This window comes from Dreissena polymorpha, chromosome 9 (assembly GCF_020536995.1).
Source record: "Dreissena polymorpha isolate Duluth1 chromosome 9, UMN_Dpol_1.0, whole genome shotgun sequence".
Classification (NCBI taxonomy): domain Eukaryota; kingdom Metazoa; phylum Mollusca; class Bivalvia; order Myida; family Dreissenidae; genus Dreissena; species Dreissena polymorpha.
In genome coordinates, this window is record NC_068363.1 from 98,394,258 (window position 1) to 98,400,754 (window position 6,497).

Sequence of the window (6,497 nt, forward strand, 5' to 3'; positions counted from 1 at the left end):
ATAAAAATGTATACAACATATGACTTTCACTGGAAAAATAATCTTCCTTGTTTATTGTATTACTCATCAACGAAAATACCATATTATAGAAATAAATACAACCTGCACATGTTTCATTTCCAAAAAGCTATTTGTAAATATTTTAAGAAACAATTGGTCAGTTCATTTTAAACAAGTCAGCATCCTTAATATAAAAATGTTAACGATCTGCATCTACAGCCACCGGGGGGGGGGGGGGCGTTACAACTGGGACCCAACATAGTACCAGGAGAGGCGTTTCGCACAGAAAGTTTGTGACGGTAATCAATACTTCCCATTATTAGAATCATCTGATTGAAATTAGGACTAAAGATCATTTTATTATACCCCATTAGCATTGTTTTGTGAAGACAGCATGCACAATATCTGTGTCAATGCAGTATGTGGGGGTATACGTCACGTCTGTGACAAAGCTCTAGTTTATAGGTGTTGGTATTTGGTTTTTCCGATGTGAAATGCGTTTAATGATAACAACGACATATTTATCTAATCACATTGTGGCAGATAAAAAAATTATTGTTATGTATAAACAAAGAGTCTGCCTCAATGTTTAATAACAATATGATCCATTTGCCTTAAATAAGCAACCATGATAGCCTTAGCCTCAACATGTTTATATCGTAACTAATGCACCCCATACCCCTTAGTAGTTAGAATCGAATGTACATACGTGGTATACCACAGTCTGTCGCACTAGACAAACGATGCCAGTTGATGTCTTCTAACCGTATTTGTGTTACGACCCAAAGTGTGTATGGTTCATTCCAAGGTCAATGATATATATTACTAATGCATTTCTTTTGGATTAATGACAGAAAAACGTGATAGTTGTTTTTGAAGATGTTTGTTTATTGATTTGATATTATGTACTGTACCTTGTTCATAGCAAGGCAACATGTGTTTAAGAAAAACATTTTGTTTAAATGTTTGCCCCACCAAAATATTAACTGGGATCGTCCGTCATCACAGATGTTTTGCATAAGTAAGTGGTCCACGGGTTGACCCAAATTGTAACGCAAACAACAGAAACATTCCAATGTAGTCCAACGGTTCGTTTGTTTAAAGCTTTATACTTTTAACAAGTTCAATGATCATGACATATATATTTGTCATATTATGAGATTGATTTCCATATTATTTTTAAATTGTACGATTGTCTGTTGGTTAAACAAACGTCTTATTGCGTAGATTTGTTTACCCCGTACTTAAATCGTCCCGTTTGTGGGTCAGTTGCATTTTGTTTCATGACGTCAATATAACATCAACGTCGAGCAGATGCTGCGAAAAAAGACCGAAACCACCGCAAACCGCACCTAGATAATCAACCTCCGCGCAGAGATTTGATGGGAACCAGCAGAGCTGGATCAAATCCCTGCCCTCCTAACAAACCACGAGATGAAAGCCTAGCTTGGGTACAATAATTTTACCGTTGTTATTTTTGCGTTTTTATATTTAGGAATTTGTTTTAATGAACCTAAACTTATACAATGTTTTCTAAATGTAAAAGAAAATGATACTACTGTTAATAATATAATACTTAAACCAATAAAATAAAATCCTAGCAAATCTGGTAGGATTTTCTTGTGATGGCAGAGATTGTATGTGAGAGCAAGGAACGACAACTCTGCGTGGAGATCGCTAGATAACATGAAAGAATGTCGACGTGGCGACAGGCTACAGCAAAGCTGACAAAGCCTCGGCACGGAAACATCCACGACATATAAAGGCCGTACATTAGATACTTTAGGAATTCCCCGTTAAGTGAAATTTGGCCAAAAAGGTCGTCTTAATTTGGCGAATGGCATTCATTATGCGATTGAAACTCTGAACTTGATTTTGACTTTTTTAGGAAGTTACATTTGAAAAGCAAAATTTGTTCAGAACATTACACATAAAACATAAAAGTATACATTCGCAGTTTTCAAAATAACTCCTTGCCTTTGTGGTGTTTTTGTTTAATTTTCGCAAACATTGAATAAGTCCGCGTTTATTTCTCTCGTTAATGATAAAATAAATCTAAATAAAATTAATAATAATGCTTCATAGTTTCATTATATTCTACTTTAATTTCTAGTAGTTAAAACGCTATTTTCAGTAAAATTACAAATTCTGAACCACGGAAAAGGCCGCCTTCAGCTTGCCTATCACGTGCTGCTTACGTAAATTGGGTAACCTATCGAAAAGTCAACCTTACAGTTTGTTAGTGTTTTTTTTATTTATTTCACCCGATACAGTACGAATAAACATAGATTAAAAACTATGATCTGAAACACCAGGAAAGAAGCCTTATAATTTAACGCGGCCTTTATTTATGGCAAGACACAAAATGCAAAACAACGAGAAAAAAATGTACCAGACAATACAAACACGTATTTAACAAATTCAAAAACATGTATTAACCGTAACGGTTTTTACTATATATTCACGCTTTGTGGTCGGAATCAGCTTAAGGTTGAAGAGCTATAAATATTTAGTCATTGTTAACCAGATATTCAAAATTTTACATTAGAAAGATCTTTGACTAATCTAATCCGAATATAAGTCGAAAGCGTTTATAAAAAACAACATCGGCATTAATTATTAATTAATGATTGATTTTCTTAATGTACTTACCATTTTTATTAATTTCGCGTTCGTTCAAACGTTTCTTTTATGATCGTGATATTATGAGCTTAATATGATTGTTATTCCCCCTTCGAAGAAGTCGGCATATAGAAGTCACAATGCATGTCTGTCTGTCTGTCTCTCTGGCTGTACGTCTGTCTGTTTTCCTGTCTGAACTTCTGTTCGTCTGTTCGTCTGTACAAGGTTTCATGCCTTAGCCCTAACGTTGCCAAATATTGATAGACTTAATTTAACTTGGCAGTAATGTTCTTATTCATAAAATCACTTGTCACGTATCATACCTGTCTCCGAGCCATAAGTCAAGTTTACACTTAAAGGTCAAAGGTAGAATTTCTTGTATGGGCCCTGTCCGTGTCATGTCTTGATGGATTTTGAAATAACTTGGCACAAATGTTCACCATCAACAGACAGACACAGTTTTGCAACTTATATCCGTCTCCCTACCTCGAAGGTAAATGTCATATTTAGAGATCAAACTTGGAAAGATCAAAGATCGATATAGATCTAACAGCTTAGGAAGTCATATCTTAGCCATAACTTTGCCATAAATTGATTGCTTTTAAAATGACTTAGCATATATGTCATTTATCCTAACACGCCCGTCTCCATAGCTACAAGGTCAAGGTCACATTTATAAAACATCTACAACATTCCTGTCTCAGCCATAACTCTGCAATATATTGATAGATTTTGAAATGATTTGGTACACATGGAAACCATCAGAAGACGACGTTTTGCGTGTAACAACTGATTCAGCACCTCAAAAATCAAGTTCACAATTAGCTGTCAAAGGTCAAATTTGGTTATTTAAAATTGAACATTCTTGTCTCAGTCATACATTTTCCGCATGTCGAAGGATTTTAACATGACTTTCAAATGATTCTGGCCTTACTGTGTAGATGGTCTTTGAGAAATGAATATATTCTGCAACGAGTTTTGGCAGACTTACGTTCATTTGTCTGTTTTATCTATCGAATATATAATCACAAATGCTGTATTGTAATGTCTCTTTAAATCATGAGTAAATCACGCTCAAACATTTACACTTGCGTTTCTTTAATGACTTGATGATCGCTTATATAGGGCTGCGACTGATTTTATTAGAAATATGCCTGTTTGTCTGTATTTCCACTATGAGGTATGCAGTCCCAAAATTGTGTGTTTTAAATACCACATTAAGAACGGATGAATATTGCTCAAACTTTTACAGGTTTGATGACATTATTGGGTAGATAATTGTAAACACAGTAATTTCGGAGACGATTATTGGTAGTATTATTGTCCTTAGTCTTTTATTGTACTAAAGAGTATAGAGTACCAAAATTTAATCATCTGATCTCTAACTGCTCGGCGCATTGTTATAAAACTTTCGCAACTGAATGATCTAAATGTGTAGATGATCGTTAAGAAATAAGGTTTGGCTGCAATTGTTTTGCTGAATAATGTCCTTGTTCACTTTAGATTATTAAGTGGATTTTTTGGGGCATCAGAGCCGGTAATATATTTTGAGTGGCAATTGAGTTGATTGCAAACACTTGCAATGGATACTTACATTGTGAACTATAAGTTTAGTATAGGTTGGTAAATCAAACAAGTCAATTATTAATCAAAGCTCTGAAGGCACTACAGTTGTTCGCTCTTTCAACGGATTTAATATTACTTAAAGTCACAGATCATGAAGTTTGACTTTTGAATGTAGACCAATCGAACGCCACGAAAAATGCAAACACCAATGCAATTTACTTTTAATTGTCTACAGTGGTGAGATTTTGAAGAAAAAGAAGGAAAATGCCATTGATTTACAATCTCCCATAATTTAATGCAGGATTCACACAAACTCCACTTACGATTACAAAGAAGAAAAAAGAAGTTCAACGCATATCTAAGTTAGCGCTAAGTTAAGTTTGTGAATCTAACAATAATTATAAATAAATGTATAACTTTATAATGATTAATGTATTGGTATCAACGAGCATTGTATTAAAATCTCGATCAAACCACATTTAAAAATATTTATTTTATTTGTCTGAAATTAAATGCTTTATTTATGTATTTTCATTCCAGATTTCTTCATTTTCATGTACTAACATTAACGTGTTAATCCTCTTCTTCACCCGTCACCAATATTTTCATGAACGTACCATCTACTGCAATGTTTAATTCGAAAATTAACGTATTTTTTCTATAGTTTCAATGGGTCAATACTTTATCATTATGTGCATTTATTCTGATTATTTTTTTTTCAATCCTAATGTGATGAATTGCATGTCTATACTAATTTACAGCACCTGGTCTGCTGCAACACGCACGCTTTTCAAGCGTGAACTTTGACAGACGACAGCAACAATTTCTAACTCTTATAAAAGACGCTTTTTTAGATGCGTAGGAAGGGACATTAATCAGCAAAAATTAACAAATGGCTATACACAATCAAAATATACATGTACTGAAATTAAATTGCTACCGCGTAGATTCTTTAAAGGTTGTTGTTTTAAAAACTTACTGGCCATGAGGATTCAATAGCTCATTATTTGCTGTTAACTTTTCATAAGTAACTATTGTTAACAGTATCCTACCCTCCTCAGGCGATGTAGTGAAAGCAATATCTACCTATGGACCTTGGCGATGCTTCGGAGTCTTGAAACAAATCTTCTGCGAGTGACTCTCGTCCCGATCGTGACATGCACGCTCCAGCTGCTGACCGAGCTCTGTTGAACTTATGAATACTATATCATTTATAAAGTTAACTTAATTTGTTTGACAATCGCCATTTTCTTTTACATTTTCCACTTAAGTCGCAAGCTGATAGATTCAATAACCATTGGCGATTTTGTCGATCGGCAACGCTAGAATATAATATCCAGACCTTGAAATAAAGTTAGAAAAATTCACTTTAAATAATTTTATTTTACAAAAACTTATAAATTGTTGTTGTTGCATTTTGTTACTTAATTGTAACATATTCACCGCTGAAATGTGTGCAATTAATGCACATGTATTCAAGCAACACGTTAATGTGTGTGTCCTCAATTTGCTTATTATTAGTTGATTTTTCACTATTGAAATGAATGGTATTCTAATATTTGATTAGCATGCAGATTTATTTCGACATGCAGTTTTCTTTCGACACATTCTGAACATACTTTTCTAGCCGCGTCATGCGAAAATGGATCTTATGGCGAGTTGGCTAGCGTAGCTAAAGCCCTGTCTGCGCAGTTACGCAGTCTGGTCAGAAACTGCGCATCCCGCTATAAATCACGCAAGGTTTCGAAGTCTCATTAGGTATCTCATGACCTACTGCGATATGCCAGTCTGGATCATAGCTTCAAATCAAAAGATCAAATTTATTGTCGGTATGAGATAACAGGTATATAACATAAGCTATCTATAGTTTTTGACCGACCTAACAAACAGTAGCAAATTGCAACACATAATTAATACATGGCATACATAAGAGAAAGCTACTATACTATTCTAAAAGCACAATTAAAGCAGTATTCCTATATAAACAAGACAAAAATCGTCTATGTGTTATTTTGCAATAATTATGGGCGTTGCTTATACACTGAAAGCACGCGCTGTAACTAAACAAAACATGCCGATACATTTTCCACCAGCGTAATAATCTGATATTGAGGGCGGAGATCTGATCGACAGAACAGCCGATAGTTATCTTTATGGGCGGAACTTCATATAAAATAGTACACAAGAAAAATAAGATAGATTGTATAATCTTTAGTAAAAACCGTGTTAGAATCGAAATAATTCGTGTACGTTACGGCCGGAAGTTTAGTTGCGTGGTGTCAAATCACTCGTGCTTCGCACTCGTGATT